The sequence below is a fragment of the Coturnix japonica genome, chromosome 19 (assembly GCF_054131305.1).
Source record: "Coturnix japonica strain WE chromosome 19, WE-NBRP24, whole genome shotgun sequence".
NCBI lineage: Eukaryota > Metazoa > Chordata > Aves > Galliformes > Phasianidae > Coturnix > Coturnix japonica.
In genome coordinates this window covers 14,110,673-14,129,101 of record NC_140681.1, presented here as the reverse complement: position 1 = coordinate 14,129,101, position 18,429 = coordinate 14,110,673, and the positions used below count along the sequence as shown (strand labels likewise).

Here is an 18,429-nt window from a genome sequence, read left to right as displayed (position 1 = left end):
TTCTCACTTGCACTGAAGTAAATCAAGCAGCTCAGCTGAGGATATGTATCTACAAAGCTTTCATAAGTGACAAGCAAATCAGATCCATTGCATAAGCCAGAAAAATAATTTCAGTGGTCTTTCACGGAGCAAAACAAATTCCTGGCTTCCCTCTATCTCCTTTCAGCCACAGCAGCAAAAGAATACACAGCGCAATCCATTGCAATATTTCAGCCCTCCAAAAGCTTTCTTATTCACTCGTCACTAATTTAGATGACTTCCTTTTGAAATCAGCCACTAACAGTCAGTGAGTTCTACCTTAGCAAGACATGGGTAGTCAATAGTAATGATTATTCTTTACTTTGATATGCTGTAGGAACAGAAGCCATTTCCACAGGAAATCTCCCTGCTACTGATTTGCTCCTGACCTTCAGTTTGACCCACAGGGTGAAGCTTCACTTGCAGTCTGGTCTGCTTTCTGTTAGCATGTGCTAGGCAGAGACAATAAATAGTTTTGTGGACACTCATATACATGTACCATATTTATGCTAGATTTGGACATCTGCATAGCTTTGATTCAAGATGCAGATTCAGCTTGAATTTGAGATATGATAGTAGTGGCTTCCATTCCCAATGCTAAAATAACTTCAGGTTACAGGAACAGAATCTCAGCTGCAGCTGGTTTTATTTGGGCACATCAGTATACTAGTACTACTGTCAGTATTGGTAACTTATGCTTATAGACAAGCACAGTGAAAATAGAACTTGCTGGAATTATTAGATAGAGAAAACTCTTTTGCTGCTGACCAGACTGGGCAACGTTCAGAGACTGCAGGTCTTTGGGCCCTGGATTTAATTCCTAGCAGGCAACACTAGACTAAGGTTTACATGAGGTCAAGAACAAACAGATTTAACATCCAAAAGCCACTACAACTCATGATGAATACACGAGAAAGTCTGTAAATCCATAAATATCATCTTCAAGTCTATTGAGACATATCCACACACTGGTATATTGCAAAACATTTAATTCATGGAATGTCCAAGGACATTAATGAGCAGTGTTAACACGTGAACAGATGGAATAAGCAAGGGAAGAGGTAAAAGCCTGAAAGTACTAATGTAATCTAGGAAAGAGATACTCCATAGTCTGTGGGTTCTGCCTAGTAGAGGAATACACTGGGTATTGTTGAAACAATATCCAGGAATGCACTGGATATTGTTTATCTTCTGGAATAAAGGCAGCACATATATAAATATTTTGCAGGCCTTGGAGGTGTTCAAAGAAGTTGCCAAGCCCTCTGAAAAATCCAGCAGCCCAGGAAGAGCTGCAAAGCACTGACCATTTTGACAGTTACACGAGTTTTAGAACGAGATGTGGGCTGCTTTGAAAATGTAGCCTTTAACTGAAAGTGCTGAGCTCTGGCAATACAGTTTTGACCTGTTGTGAAACATGGACTGTCAGTACTTAACCACTGTCAGCTGCCAGCAGTTACAGGTTGTTAACAAGGTTCTTATGGTCAAAGGAAGAAAATGTCCTGACTAAGCCAGGGTGGCAGACCCAGAGAACAAGAGAGCCCCGAAAGAAAAGAAGGTGAGCTAGTGAAACCACACAGAGTGCTTCAGTAACACCCCCACGGCGCACAGCAAGGATCAGCAGAGATCTGGGTCATTTCTGCTGGTGAGGGACACAACCTTCAAAGAAGAGCTCAAATTGTATCACAGGTTACCAGATCATACCCACAGAGACCTGTTGGCTCCACAGGGATAGGTGAGCATCTCGTGAAGTTCAAAAATCATCACTGCATTCAGGAAGAGGGTGAAAGTCTGAACAGGCAATGGGGACTGCAGCTCTCACTTCTGGAGGAAGCCAGGATAGAGATCCTACAGCAAGATGTGCTCGTTGTGCTCACAGACTGACACTTCAGCCCTGAAATCTTCTCATGCCAAATAAATCTACCACACTGCATGAGCTGAATAGCACTTGCCAATTTGTGCATGCAGCCATAGATACACAGTGTGTAATTGCATTTGCCATCAGGGTAATTGTGCATGCAAATTGTGCAGTAGGCTACATATACATTTTATACATATGGTTGTGCTTTTAAATTGCTTTTTGTTCCCAGAATCAGGTTCTGATTGAGCAAATAGTCAGGTAAAATTATCATACTTTTTTTTTTTTTTTTACTTGCTTCAGTAATCAAACCATATGGAACCACAGTGCTGTGCACATAAACGACAGAGAAGAAAGACACACCACATCACTACCTGGCCATTAGGACCTGTCTAGAGCTTTTTAATTTGTCTGAAGAAAGATGAAGCTAATTTGTTACACATTCACTGGAATCTAAAGCCAACTAAGTAATGACCATAGTTAATATACAGTCATTGGAAATTACTTTCTTTGTAGTAATCCTGCTCCAAACAGGAGCTCAGATCTGCATATATTTTTCAGTCATTCTTGTTAGTTTGCTACTGGTCTGTAGAAAATGAAACAGCATTCCTTGTAATGGAAGAGCCCTATCTGCAGGTGGCAAAACACTTGCACAAAACCAACTTCCTGTGCACTCAGATGCATAATGCTCAGCTTCTACCACTGACTTACAGAGTCTACAAATGTATAGTTACATCCGCTTTTATTCAGAGTATCTGCATACAAACACATGCATCACATGTGTTTATGCACGCAACTGTATAAATACACTCACATACAAGCTTAGACACGCAGAGCGCTCACAAATGCACATGGTTGCTCACACGTGCTTACAAGGACTCAGCACACACCCATGGCTTGCTCAAGGTAGTGCCATGAGCCTACAGCAGTCAACAGAAATCAGATGATGGGGCCAGGAGGTGTCCCCAGGGCTGAGATGTCAAGGCCTGTCCTGCAGCCCTTCCCCTCAGTGGGCACTTGTCTGCAGGCAGTCACACTTAAACCCTTGTACAAGAACAGCTTGGGCACCCACAGACGCAGAGAGTTACTTACCCTTGATGTGCTTTTCAGCAGTCATGTGTGCATGCTCAGCTGACAATCCTCCCTTCTCTTAATCCTGTATTTGCACACAGCTCTCCACACCAGTGTTTCATTTTTAAAACCATGCCTGTTCACTCTGTTTGCAGGCAGGACACCAGGCTGTGTCTCTGAATGAGCCTCTGCAGCCACCTCAGCACAGACAGCCCCATCTTGATTTTTTTTTCTTACTTAATACCGCTGTGTGATGGTTTTGCATCCAATTTTCTTCTGCCTTTCCCTTCACCTCAGCTGGCCTTGTGTCTCTATGGCTGACTGAGGAAATGAAAGTTCCCCATGTTCAGCTCCAGCTGCTGCTTCTCAAGACCAGCTGCTGGTGCCTGTGAAACCAGCCTGCTCTGACTGCAGGGAGCATAATGGGCTGCAGGGAGCAAATGAGAGTAAGCAAGGATGCATTAAACGCAGCCTGCTGCATTAGTCAGGAAGACTTTGTTTACACATTGTGCATTTTCACACCTGTACAACTATCTCATATCCAAACCCACAAGCATTGTTGAATGAGAGCCAGTGCTCTTCGGTGACCAGGCTCCATTACCTTGGTAAACTATGCTGACAAAGGCACTTTCACACAAATGCAGTGAGAGCTACCCTTGCTTTAACTATAGAACTTTAAAGTGCCTTTCTGAATTATCTTCCTCTCCCTTTACATCCTCCCTGTGCTGCTTTAGTGAAGGCAGGGGCTGCACAAGCAGGGAGAGCAGCACTGAGAGCCCAAATGAGCAGAGCAGGGAGTCAGAGTTGGCTGCCACCCATGTCACTCACAGCAGTCCTCTTACATGCTGGTTACAGACCCACAAGCTAAGAGAAACATATATTGGCACTGCTGTGCATACGTGATCATAACACAGCATTTGCTAGCATTCTGTAATTTAACATGAACTTTTTGTAATACTGAGTGGGGAAAAAAAAACAACAAACAAAACATGAAACAGTTCTAGGGATTTTTCTAGTACCACACTGCTAGGAAGATTTGTTTCCCATAGCTAAATTACAGGCACAAAAGAACCACTAACCTAACCACTTGAAGGGAAGCGGACACACAGCCAGGCAGGCCAGGGAGATGGCACCAGTAACACAGGTTGAATGCTGCCTGTCAAATGCAACAGCAGACAAGGAGAATGATTTTCATAGGCTTCAGTGATTGCAAAAAGTAAACCTAACCAGCATAAACTCAAGCATTTCTGCAACAAGCCCGTGGAGTTCTGGATGTAAAAAAAAAAATAAAAAATAGAGACAGAATGGGAAAACAATTATGCAATTAAAGAAATAGTAAGATAAAACAACAGGGCATATTTTTTAAGACACATACATTGAGAGGTACAAGTTAGCCTTTTTCTTCTATAAGCACTGTTTTAGCATCCATTCTAGGATTACATACTTTACACACATGCACACCTGGAATGCCTGTACTTCAGTACTTGCATTGCTTAGAGAACTTCTCAAAGGGGCATCATCTGCATTTGCCAGTCAGAAAGAATGACACAAAAAATGTCAAGAATGATTTGTTCAAGTTCATTCAGATATCAGTGACCAAGAGGCAGGAATGGCTAAATCCCTCAAGCACTCCATTTATTGGGTATGGAATAACAGCACATTTTCAGACTATCTTTGTTTTTTGGCTGCATCTTGTAAGATTCACACATTTCAATTTTATTCCCAACTCAGAAACAAGTCAGAATTACACTCACAGTGAATAGCCAAATATTCAGATGCAATTTCTTGGCCTATATCTGCTATACCCAAGATTCTCAGATGGTCTCCCATCCGAACTGTGCGAGGACTGCTAAAAGTCCACCATCAGATGAGTTCAGCTCACAGACCTCATGTAAGAACAAAAAGCACCCATTCCCTGTGTACAGATCTCCCCTGGGAAGAGCAGACAAACTAAATAAGAGTTATTTCCACTTTGTTCTCAGATGATGACTGTGATAGCTGCAGAATCTTCTAATCCTTGAACCAGACCAATCTTTAATGTTTATGAAAATCTCTCCCTCTTATTAAACAGGCTTCAATGGCACATTTTGCTGGAATAACTATTTCCTTGTAAGAACTGCCTCAACCAGAAAAAAAAAAATCAGTCTTCCCATGCAGAAGAAAGTTCTTCAGAGTGTGTGATTCCACTTTCACAGTAAAGTCTGCTAAACTCCAATACTGATTAAGGAAATGCTTCCAATTACTACTTTTCCTGAATAAATCTTCCCAGGTCTTTATACGATTTAAACCTACTCCTCCTAAAATTTCTCTGACCTTAAAAGAAGCAGGATCACTTAGATGGCCAAACTGAGTCACACCTGGCCTTAAGCTCTTTTATCATGAGGATATCCCTATCAGTTCCAAGAAAAGGGGCCCAGAACCAAGAATGTGTTAATTCTATAATCTGTAAAAGTGCTAAGAATATATTGATTCTAAACTCCCTTTCTCTATCTTCCCATTTTGCTCCTCATTCTCCTCACACGTGGATTGTTGCTGTGCACCCATGTTCACTTTCATTAGAGCACCTAATTTTCAAGCCTCACACATATTCCACTTAACCATACCTGTCTTTAAATAATATGCTTACTGCAATAATACAATCAGATTAAAACCAATAATCGGATTGCAGAGGCTTTTAGGCAACATTGGGGTCAGTGGGATGGGATGACAACATTGTTGTGCCATCTGTTTCAGCTGGTGAGGAGGCATGTGGTATCCTTTTACTGCTGTTGCACCTCTTTCTGGAGGGCAGGAGGAGGAGATGATCCTCTCCATGAGTTTTCCTTTTCGACAGGCCTGCAGATGTTGTAAGTGCCTTGTTTCAGCTCTCACAGATGGTGCTCAGTCTCTGGTGAGCACACCCTGAAAAGTAGCACCGGAGATAGCCTGAATCTGTTCTAAATTCTGGCATTTTCCAGGTGTTGATAGCAGTCTACTGTAATTACAAATAGCAATGATTCAGCAGCTGTACACTGATGCATCATTTTCTCACTCTTTTTTTTGTCTTATATCAGCAACTGTAATAATTGAGCTCCTCAGGATCACTGGCTTCAGCAGCCTGGAAAAGTCTGTTTTACAATCAGTGAAATGAACTTTTTTTCTCCATCTACAAAGTACAGTAACATGGTTTAAGACCTACATCCATCTTTCTCTCTGTGCTCTCGTTACATCTCTGATACAGTGACAAACGTTCAATGAGCGAGAAAGAATGAAGGTGGTTATAGAACCACAAGATTTGCACAGTGAGATATTTTGATTATTAAGCAGCTTTAAAAATTTGCTTTAACTTTGGATTCTTTAAGTACCGACTGGTTATTTGCAGCGTTGTCCTCTGCCTGTATTCTTTGACCTTCTGATATACAGTTGCTGCAGTCTGTTGAATGTGTCCCCAAGCAGAAAGCAGATTGGATGGAGATTAGATAATATCGTGGTGTATGGGTTGGGTCCTTTTTTCTTACCAGTTTCCTGTTGATAGAATCACACTGATAAGGAGTTTAGCTGGTAGCTGAAGTATGAAACTGCAAAAAGCTGCCTTCTAAAAGACATGTTCCAACTGGGATGTGAATGCAATCAAAAGACAGTTTGATGGGTAGTTGTGCTACGATGCTCAGGCCCATCCATCTAAACACTACACAGGACCACTGAGGACAATAACCATGAGTGCACAGCACAAGTTTAAGCATTTTCAAAGCCATCTGTGAGAACAGTTTGAGGAGTATTGCAGGAACAGAGGAAGATATCTGAGGTATTACTTCACTCTGACTGCAACTTACCACTTTCTTTCTGATAGTTATTGCTTCATAGTGCTTCAAGGGAAGATGAGTTAGCAGAACAGTGTGCTTCTGTCTCAGCTGCTTCAGTACGAAGTCATCCAAGTTGCTTCCAGGTATCACAAAGTAAGGCAGATGATTTTGCTCAAAGTGGACTTGCAGCAGTGCCACAATCATTCCTGCCAGCCATGTAGGAATAAACAGCTGTGCGCAGTGATACTACACGTGGCTGTAGTTCTACTTGCCATGATACACAAGCGAAAGGCTTCAATGGCTCCTGATGCTAACTTGAGATCTTAGTAAGAGCTGAGTTGGAATAAAGTTTGGAACAAACCCACTGAACCAACTGATCACTCACATTTCAGTTTGGAGGCTTTTTCTTTTAACCGTAAGTAAGTACAGTAAGTAGAAAGTTGTGGTTCCTCTTAATTTTGTGAACGTTCCTGAAAACAAAACCTTGTTGGTTTTAAAATACAACACAGAATTCCTGTGCATTGCTGGGGAGTTGGACAAGATGGCCCTCAAAGGTCGCTTCCAACTCTAAGGATTCTACAGTTCTATGACTACTGGTTTGAAGAGCTAGAGGCCCTGCAGAACTTGAAGGCATAGGTTTGTCTTCCACTATCTGTAAGGAAAATGAAGAACTAGTCAATGCTTTTGCTGTTAGAAGTTTTCTGGCATCGCAGCATTTTCAATTGTAACCAGGGAGGCTGTGGTTTCACATTTAGTTGCATGGGCAGCACCACGCTTCATGCCCACCATTGTGCTGGTAGACCAGAACAGCTGAAAAGTTCCTTTCAGATGACAGTTCAGTTTACCTCATAACCGCAGAAAAAGGTGTGCTGATTCAAAACAGGAGCAGTGCAAGAACTGGAGCAATCAGCTGAGGGGAGAGAAGTGGCCACTGAAAAAAACTGATGTGAATTTGCAGCCTGAGACACGGAGGAAGTCCTGGAAGATCTCAGTAGGAAAACTCAGCAAATAAAGGGTCAGTTCACACACACGGCAGCTCCCTCTGAGGCAGCAGGGAGTCACAGATATGAACTGGGGGCTGTGCAAGCAGAAGTACAATGTAAAGCAGATTTTCTTTGATTAGGCCTGGCCTCTAATCTCTCCTGTGCCTCCCTGCAGCGAATTCCAGAGTTCAACAGCCCCCACTGGACTTTCCCGTTAAGGCTCAAATCATTACAAGTATTTGTTTAGTAAAGGCTAAAGCACTCAGCTCCCAGTTCCTGAGAGCTCTGTGAGGTTAATGTTGTCAACCTTTTGAATGCAAGCCATATTCCATATGGGCTTTGTGATTCACTGGTGGAGATATGGAAATTTTATCTTCAGGCTTCACCTTTCATCCCAGCTCGATTCAGTAGCTGATGCAAACAGCTTGGACAATGGGAGCTAACATGGTCTTGGACATAATCCTGAGCACGTGGCAAAGCCTCTACCAGACCATGTGCACTCAGTAGAGATGGCACAGGCTGACTTTTGATAACCACCAAGGGAGCTCCGGCAGGCAGGGAGCTGAGCAGGAGATCATGATGCACTGCCTACTTCTGTTGACGAAATGAAGGTACAACATAGACAGGGAGAAGCCCTGACCCATTAGACAACTTTATCAAATTCGAAACATTTCTGTTCTGAAATTAAGGATTTACACTGCTCTGCGACCAGGTTTATCATAACATTGCTCTGATAATGCTATATTGCACGTGAACCAGCAAACATAGTTTGAATGCTGCAAGTCTGACTGACCTCAGGCTTGACTCAACATAGTTGCTTAGGGCAGGTGTTCAAAGATGGGAAGGATCTGTTCCCAGCTTGATCCAGGATTCACAGCTTCCAAAAGGGTTAGTATTTCTCACAGAACACTCCTAGTTACACCTGAAAGAATATTCCTCCATTGGCCTCGTTTCAATTAAAGCTACTTTTATGAAATCACCACAAAATATTGGACAAGTTCACACTCCTGAGAAAAAAATGAGTTGTTTGAATTTAAAGCTGAGCTGGCTGATTGATTTCCTTGTCAGAAAAGAAACTCTGGATTTTATCTTGATGTTTTCACAGTCTGGTGAAGTAAAACAAAATGAAACCGAACCAAAAAGCCTGAATAATCTTTCATGGAGCAGCCGGAGAGTCCGCATACCTGCCTCTGGGGGAACGGCTGCCTGGCTCTGGAGAGGACAAGAGGTGAGAACCTGAGCCTTCCAGAGCTGTGAGCCCTCGGGGAACCCCACAGTTCATGGGGTAAAGGGCCTGGGTCTGGGCAGCTGCTGCAGGACCAGAGATCCTGAAGAGCCCTACAGGTTGTTGCAGACCTGTTAGTCTGGGGGCATTAGCCTGGAATCTTCCCCTACAGAGCTACATCAGCCACTCCTGCCAGAGCTCCAGAAAGGACTGGGGGCAGCCCTGATGTTTGAAGAGCCGTGGAGGTGAGTTCTGGCTCTCAGCTCTCCATCTGTCTGTGAGCAGGATCCTGAGGATCATTTAGCTATCACCGAGCACACAGAAGTCTGTAAAAATGGAGGGTTTCGTTTGTAAGCCTATTTGTACCAGCATTTATCTACAATGTCTATGATATTTGCAAGCAAACAACCTTGAAAGTGTAGAGCTCATGGGAAGTATCAGACATTTTACAGCATTTCACTGGCACTTAGACAGAGTTGTCTGTAACAAATAATCCCTTATTAAGATTTACACATTGTCTGTTACCATAAAAAACAGTGATGAGTAACTCAGTGAAGGTCTCTCACCTCAGAGAAGCAGGAAGGATTTGTTACTGACGACCAGCTTTGTCCTTCTGCCAACTTGCCAGGCACCAAACCCTACCGAGAGCCTGCTTGATTCAAAATCTACACAGCAACTCAGATTAACTCCAAGTGTCCTACATGCCAAATCCTCCTGCCAGGTCACTCACATCCCAGATAAAGACAGGGTCAGTAACACCTCCATGAAGTTTACAGCAGTTCAGTGCTCCTGTGAAAGCACGTCAGAAACAGAAATCCTGATCAAACACACATCCAGGTGGTTCCATTTAGACAGGCAGGCTCTGAAGAACACGGTATATTAATGGAAGGCAATGTGACTTTTCATGCAGAGAAATGATCAGTTTCCAGAATGTATTTGATGAGGGAAATGGAAAGAAAAATAAAAAATAAAAAGCTTTTGACCCAGACCAACATTTTCAGTTCCTCTCCAGCTCAGCCCTGTGAAAAACACTAAGACAAGTTAACTTTTACCTCCAGAAAATATCATTTTGTCTTTGACTTTGCAAACAAAACAAAACAACAAACCACAGAGTCATCGGCCACTCTTGGACAATGGTTGGTTTTGATCCAGCCATTGCCTTCTGTTTGAAAAGGGAGAGTAATCTGCAAATGCACAAAGTAGTTCTATGTAAATACAGTGGAGTGGACTGCTCTGAGTAAAAACACCGCGAGCCCAGGTACCAAGTAGCAGCTTACATCTATTACGTGCGATAGGCATCTGCACAGAACAGCTATGCATATAATTGCTTCCTAATGGACAAAAATGGAGGTGATGGTTGGGTACCCAAAGAGGCACACTGATTTGTGCAGTCTCACATGACCACATCCTCTAGTCATTCTCTGCTGATTTTTGCACAGTCTCTGTCTATGTTTTCCTGGATGTGATGGACATCTTGTTTGACCTTCTGCATAATACAAGGCTATGGAATTCCACCCAGTTTTCACTGCAAAAAGCTCATTTTCACGCAGCAGCAGTATGGTGGCTGCTGCATAAGATTAAACAAAACTTGTTTATAAATTCCCAGCTAAGGTCCCACCTGCCTGAGGAGGAATGGGGCTGAATGGAAGCAAGCAATGTCCACTGATAGTGTTTATGACAGCTTAAAAAGCTGGTGCACAGTTCTGGCAAATATCCACTGCAGTCCTCAGAAGCAGACACTGAAATATGGTATAATCCCAGCATTGGTGATCTTGGAAGCATGAAAAGATCCTCTCATGTCAATGGGAACATACAGATAGCACTGGGAGAGGCACACTCATCCCACTGTCCAGACCACGATAACTGTACAAACAAAAAACAAGGAAGCCTTCCAGAACAAGCAGGGCCCCAGGCATACAGGTACACCTGGTGGTTTGGCTTGCCACTAGGGAGCTTAGATAAACATTTCTAAAAGTATTCTGGGACCATGGAGAGGATTCCCAGAATCTCACATGGCACTTAGGACAGATCTCCTACCATACACTGTATGATAAAATCCCACTTTCAGAGGGAGAGATGGGCTCACTCTCCATGGTGTGTACAGCAGGACGCCTTCACAACCGTGAGTCTGTCTTAACCAAAAGTGCAAAGAGGTCTTGGTTGGAAGCCAGCAAAAGGGGAGAGAGATTAAATACAGAAACTGTTCTAATTTAAATTAAAAAACAAAATAAAAGAAAACCCACAAAAACATCCCAAATTCAAATCTAGACAGGACAAACCAATGTAATCTGTAGCTTACTTGATGGTGCTGTTATGAATTACAATTATTGTTTATCATTTATAGTGCAGTAGTGGTGACAAATAGGTCTAAAACCTCATTGTGCAAATTAGGTACTCTGCAAATATAGTAATACAGTCAAGATGTCTCTGGTGTTGTATTCACTGGTACACACTCCTGAATTGCGGGAGATAGTAGAAAAACAATCCAGCTCAAAATTACATCTGGAAACATTGTTCAAGATGTGTATTGATGTCCCTGAACTTTTCAGGACTTGTGCAATCAGATACTGGAGAGGCCGGATTTTGAAGCAGTCAGCTTTTCTGAGGGGACAAAGTGCTCATCCATCAGCAAACAAAAAACATAAGACCAACCTTGAATCAACCCATGCCGTTCAGCAGCCTGCGGAGCTGAGCTGATTTCAGAGTAGTAGAGCTCTGCCAGCCTGCAGGAGGTGCTGCATTTACTCTCACCCCAGACTTCAGGCTTCCTGCTTCCAGGACACCTGTGTCTGAGCTGTATGCTGCAAACAGAAGTGCAGGAGATGAGTTACAAGAAGTCATGTGCTGTGAATAGAAGTAACTAGAAACAAAAAGACTCCAGCAGTTTATAAATGTTTATCAGCAAAATTTAGGCTTTGATTCACTCAAGTAAGAGAAAATCTAGGGGTTTTGAAGGAGAAGGAAAAGAGAGGAAAAGATAGCTAAGTTCAAGTTAACATACGTGCTGCTCTTAAATTAGACTTCACATGCAGGAGAGGGCTGAAAAGGAGCTAAAGGGAAGTTCCTCACCCACCTTAAAAATAAAAATTACCTCTTCCTAAGATCTCAAAATTCAATAACATTCCAGAAAGGAACATGTTTGTTTCTCATAAGTGTTACCCAGCAATTCTAATGTAAGATTGAACTCTTGTTCCTATTCCTAACAGCAAGTATTACTAGACAAATAACTGAGCTCTGCACCCTGGGGTGGAAACATAACCTACACCAGCACAGTTCAAAATGTATCACAGTGCTCATCACTGAGCATTATTCATTCTGTGACCCAGACTCTATGTCTTTGCAGGCCAAAAAATGTCATACTGGAGCCGTAGGTTGGGATCTGTGTTCCCTCTGCACCATAAATTAATCAGCAGTGCCCACAACAATGTGCTGAGGGCAATTGTCACCAAGAGCTTTGGGGATCCACTCTTTAATGCAAACTGAACTCTAATTCTGTTAGCCTGCCTCCCTTGGTCTACTGGATCTGAACCAGAAAATGTTCTCACCAAAAATGGCGTTGGGTAAAGCATTCTTCCTTTAGTGGGAGAAAAGCTTTTCAAGAGAAAAGCTAGAAACCCAATAAAATTTTTGGAATGAAACATCACTAAGATACTCTCCAGAGGCCAAATATGCACAGATGTTACACATCTGCACAACCCAATCAGCCAGCCCTTCCAGCAATATGTTTGCTGATAAAGCACTACAATTACAAAAGCAGCTTAAATGATGGAGTTTGTTCTCTTTGATCACAAGAGAATTCCAGGGTCTCTCTGCTTTGTTTTATCTGGTTGTTCAGAATTCTTCCACATAAGTGGATACTTCTGTGGGACTATTTTTCAACTCACTGAAATACTCCATTTTTAACTGACAGCATACCTTATTTTCTCTACTGTGCATTATTCCCAAAGCAAGCACTGATTTAGTGAACAAACAAGCAAAAGCATTTTTTGGGGGAGGAGACCAAACAACTACTAGGTAGACATTTCAAGACTTATCCAAACCTATAATCAGAACTGCAACTAGCATTATCCCGGGGTGTAAGGTCAGATTGCAGTGATTCACATATCCACTTGCCTCTGATCTAGGCTGCCTGGCTCAGATGAGCAAACGATTTGCCATTCTGCTACAGAATATTTTGAAGCGATGTGCTGCATCAAGCCATGCTCCAGCAAGCGCACTCAGTGTGCCACAGAACTCAGCCCATGGGATATGAGGCCAAAGATGGAGACTGAAATGGATGAGCCCAGCCACTGCCTACAGCTGGGCTCCTTTTCATTCCTTGCAGAAGGGCACACACTAATCATGGTGTGTCGCACTGCACTCTAGAGGCTGACATGATTCTCATCACTGGCAGAAGATCTTCCACATGAAACACTTTTCCAACTTGCTACAGGTTGATTTCAAACTGAAAAACAGAAGAATTTAAATCCTTTGTAAAAACTATCTGTGAGCATTACCTGATAACCCTGGCTCACCTTAGGACATGCAGCCATGTCAGCTTGTTTTAGAATTCACAGTTCTTGTCGCAGGGAGATCCAAGCTTAATTGCTCATGGGGAAAGAATAACACTTCTGTGCCCAAACTCTGGAAGCAATGTTTTGTACACGTGAAAGAGTTCGCAAGGGAATTCACTGGGACATAACACCTCAAGTATTTTGCAAAATTCTGTTCTCTTTTACTCTAGTCCATGAAAATTAGGCACATACATTTGTAAAGTTCAGAGGCTGAGACCTGATGAGCTGTTTGAATGTCAGTCCGAAAAATATCAGCGTGTAAAGGATAGGAACTACCTGAAAAACAAGTTAAAAAGGCAGTACCAAGAGTTTCCATGTTTGAGCAGAGTTATGTGTTGGTAAATGGCCCTGACAACTAGTGCCATGCCCAAAGGAGCAGGTATGAGCAAAAGAAAAAGATTATTCAACAGATTCTTAGCAACAGCAGTGCGGAGAAACAACAGGGTGCTCACTCCAAACTATCCTCAGCCACCGCAATGCACAGTTTCAGCCAAGGAGCTTGGATTATATATGGCAGCACTCATGAAGTCAGAGGCCATGTACTGTTGCTCTTCCTTCTTTTCACTTGCTAGAGGCCCCTGCTTTTGCTGAGAAGCCTTTTTCTTCCCTGATTTTTTGAGTTGCTGACCTAACGGTTTTCTTTTTGCTTTTTTCTCAGGTGAAAATATAGATGGAGCAGTAGCCCAAGCCTGACCAATGGGTAAAGGGTGGACCAGCAAATCCCTTCATGAGGCTCAGGCCCTTTGTGTATGAAAATGACTCTCCCAGGTGATTCTTTCCAGAGGCATACAGATAATAGTGTCAGGCAATAACAGGGGGGACTAATGACAAAAATTGGGCCATAAGGGTCTTAGTGACTTCAGCGTCCTTGCTGGTTTGAATCTCAAACCAAAAGAGACAGGGAGGTCAGAGATGTGCTGCTGCCATCTGCCAAAGGAAAAGGTTCTGCCCAGATCAGAAACAGGAAGAATTCCCCTAAGAAGGAAGAAAGCAGCTTACCTAGAGGAGACCACACATCCAATTAAGAGAAACAGGCATGCTTACCTGAACGTTACTGCCTCTAATTGCTTCAGATACATAAAAAGGAGGGGGGAAACAGCAAGGTGTGTTTGTCAACACTGCTACTGCTATGCTCAGCTGAATAGGCACAAAGGACACAGCTGGAAAATATTCCCATGTCACTGAGCAAGGCTCCTGCAATTTGCTGCAGGCACAACATAGAATCATAGGATCATAGAATCACAAGGTTGGAAAGGTCCTACAAGATCATCTAGTCCAATCATCCTCCCATTACCGTAGCCACAGCAAACCACTAAACCATATCTTGGAGCTCCTCATCCAGACGCCTCTTGAACACTGCCAGGGATGGCGACTCCACCATCTCCCTGGGCAGGCCATTCCAGCACCTGACCACATGAACTAGCTGAAGACTAGTCCTCTATCTGCAATTGCACTTCAACCCTATGTATATAGATATATATATTCCTCCTATATGCTCATAGGAAGTCAGCCAGTGATCAAGCACACTGACACCTCTGGCTTTCCTTTGAGCCTCCCAGCACAAGTGAGAAGAAGCAAACTTGTAGCAGAAGGAGGAGGGATAAAGAGGAAATGCCAGCCATGAGAGCTGGTCCAACAAAGCTGGATACTATAACCAGCTCAGTTTCTAATGTTAGTCCCTTTTTGAGGACATCAATCACAAAATATCATTATGCTGTCCAAACAAAAATTTTAGGAAGTGGCTAAATCCCGAGGACAATATGACACGGCTCTGGTCTGCACATAAGGCAATCATGCGCATCAGAGCATCAGCCCATCTGCTCACCATAGACTCCTCCCTTCTCATTGCTGCTGGTACTCCAGAGTGGGCTATGATCAGCACTAACTCCTGTGTATGAGCACGTTAAGGAGAAATAAAAAAATTACTGTTCTACATGGTGCTTCTGAGATGCCTCAAGTTAGAGACTTCCTCTTTCATCCTGGGGTAGCTTCATGCTTCCTGCAGGGTGAAAGTAGGCACACAAGGCAAACCAAAGCAGAGACAATATGCAGCAGCTTCACACCTTACCTTACCCTACAGTAACACATTCATGTTGCCATATTGTTATAAATAATTATATTTAATACCCCCATAGGAATTATTAGTAATGCATTAAGCTATCTAGAAGAAGTTTAAAATACGGTGATCTATTTTTCTGGTTTAATACAAGGAAAGCCTTTAGTCTTGGTGTGTTCTGGCTTTTTGAAAGCAATGCCAAGTAGGTAAATGGTAAATATCTTAGTCCCGTTTGGCTGCAGTATTCTGACATCCAAAGAACTGTGGCACTCAAGGATTTTTATTTATTTATTTATTTATTTCCTAATAAATTTCCTGCATGGATACTCATGGGGAATCCACTTCAGAACTGGGTTAAATTAATTTGCACTACATCACTTACATCCTGGAACAGCCTCCACACCGCAGAGGAGCAGTGATCCATTTAAATTTCACACATACATTTCATACAAATTAATGACTCTGTATGAACTAATCGTTTTTACTCAGCCACAGGAAGGAAAGACACACTTGTTTCCCTGCTGCAGCCCGGAGCTCGTTACCATCCCCCCTCCCTGCTGTGGGTCATTGCGGGGCACGCAGAGCCAGCCTGGCTGGGGGATTTCCCTCAGCCCAGCAGTGCTCGGCTTCTTGGAAGCAGGAGCACATGACTGTGAGTGGAGAGACTGCTTACAGTCAGTGCAATTAAGTGTGTTGGTAACTGAAACTGCATCACGTAATTAAAGCAGCACGAAAAGCAACTCCCTGTAACGCGACGCCCAGGGCCCGGCTGGGGCCACAGGAGCTGCGTTGTTACAAGGGGCAGAGGCTGCACAAAACTTGGCCCTGGTACAGAGCCTCATATCTGGGCATGGAGCTGCAGGAACAACGGTGTCCCTGCTGCCTGCCCGGTGGGAGCTGTGCAGCTGCTGCAGCGTTGCTGGCTGAGACCTTTTGTGGCGGTGCTACACCCAAACCTCAGCATGGCAAAGGCAGTGGAATTTCTGAGAATGTGAGCACGCACACACAGCCGTTCATCTCTCCCAGACCTGCGCCAGCTCCACCAGCTGCGTGCTCATGCCTGTACGGACACTCGCCTGCTTCCTCTCTATGTCCACGTACAGGCACAAGGTTCCACTCACCAGAAAGCACGAGTCACACATGAGGTGTGGGGCTTTCTGCACCAACAGGCTGACATTCCTTCCCCTCTGATGTGGGAATGTGATGTACATGTGCTTTCACTTTTGCATTCAGCTGACCTACTTTGTAAGTAGTCACTTGTAATTGTGTTGCTTTCCCAGCTGATTCTGAGATCAGGCTTTCAAAAACAAAGCAGTTTCTTAATACTTCTGATGTCCCCCTGCTGATTCTGCACACACACCATGTGTTACTCAGTAAACACCTGTTATAGAAACTTGCTGTTCTCATTGCACTGATCCTTCATATCGCTGCTGGCCACGATCCTGATTGTGATGAAAAAAATAATATTGTCAATGTGCTTGCAGGCATTCCCATTATCACAAGCAATGCAGGATGGGGAAATCCAAAATATGTTCAAACACATAATGAATGGATCATTCCTTTCAGTACAGCACACTTTTCATCCACCAAACAGTACGTGCAGTGAACTGGTCACATAAGCGGTTTACCTTCAGTATGTCCAATATTTAAATTATAATGAATAGTAAATGAACTACTAATGAATTGAACAGGCAGCTTGCCTGGTCACACTGACTGCCATAGCCTGGAGTACTGTGGAATTTTATTGAAACTCCAGCACAAATTGGGAAGAAGAAAAAGGAAATGCATCCATTCAGTTGTGCATTGTTCAGGTCTGGCAATGCTAACAGGAAATGGGAAGAAGAGCCCTAATTTTCAAGTAGCGTTTCCCAAACCATTTAAGAATCTATGACTCTTGGAGTGTAGGCAAATTTACATAGCAATTCGTCAGTGGTAGTGCTTCAAAGGCAGCATCTGTGTGAGTAAGCCTCATATTTGCATGTGCAAACAGCACTGGCACATACAAAATGCAGGCATAAGTTTTTCAGAAATGCATGCATGCTTTTATGCAGCTAGTATGCACATGAATTACTGATTGCACTTCCATATCAAAGGTCTGCAGCGACCCTTTTAATTTGTATAGAGATCACTGTTTAATTACCTGCGCTATGCTATAATCTAACTTCAAGAAAATTTGTGCTATAACAGTACATATAGTTGTCTAAACACTTATGCATATACTCCTTGTAAACAGGAATATTATCTGATATATGCAGTGTATGAAAAAAACAGTAAGGAAGTCTAAGATTTGCATAGCATTACATACAAAAATTATATGAGTATCCCCATTTTATTTTATTCTTTTGTACGGTGAAATTACAGCTGAGGTACAGCACAGCATCTTTCCTGGCTGGGAAAACATCTTTACAGTTCAGCGTGGCAGCTCCTACCTCCAGTCGTATACACACAGATTGAGAAGCAATAAGGCTTGTACAGAAAATAAAGGGCATTTCTATACTTTCCTGGGAGCTCTAACAGCCTTGTGATCATACAAAAGCCCAGTAACTCTGTGCGTTATGCTTCCTAAGGCTGAAGTTAGAAGATCACTTATTTTGAGGGATGACAGCAATCCACCTAAACCACAGTGATGAAACACCCCTTTATGTTAAGCCCTGCTGCTGATACTGAATATGATTGTGGATATTGAACAATCACTTTCTTTACAATAATCTTTTTTCCTTCTCAGCTGGGAGCTCACAGACATTTAAGGTGTTTCCTAACACCTCTGCGAAGTCATCATGGACAACGGTCTCAGCCCATTCTCAGCACAGAGAGGTAAGAATGGGCTCATGATGCAGCCATACAGTTCACAGGTGGCTGCTTCTCTCTTAATGCTCTTTGTGGGCT

At 43.0% G+C, this 18,429-nt stretch overlaps 1 long non-coding RNA gene across 3 annotated transcripts in view; it reads right to left on the bottom strand.

Annotated features, from left to right (window-relative positions):
• LOC116654274 (uncharacterized) overlaps nucleotides 1-18,429 on the bottom strand; it is a 77,652-nt gene that overhangs the window by 37,806 nt on the left and 21,417 nt on the right. The window contains exon 1 of one of the 3 annotated variants that reach the window (XR_014935851.1): nucleotides 9,501-9,794. The exons of 1 other annotated variant lie outside the window; for it this stretch is intronic. This is a non-coding gene — a long non-coding RNA (uncharacterized LOC116654274). Of the gene's footprint in view, nucleotides 1-9,500; nucleotides 9,795-18,429 lie in introns of those variants that run through there. One more of the 3 variants, XR_014935850.1, reaches the window with a different exon arrangement.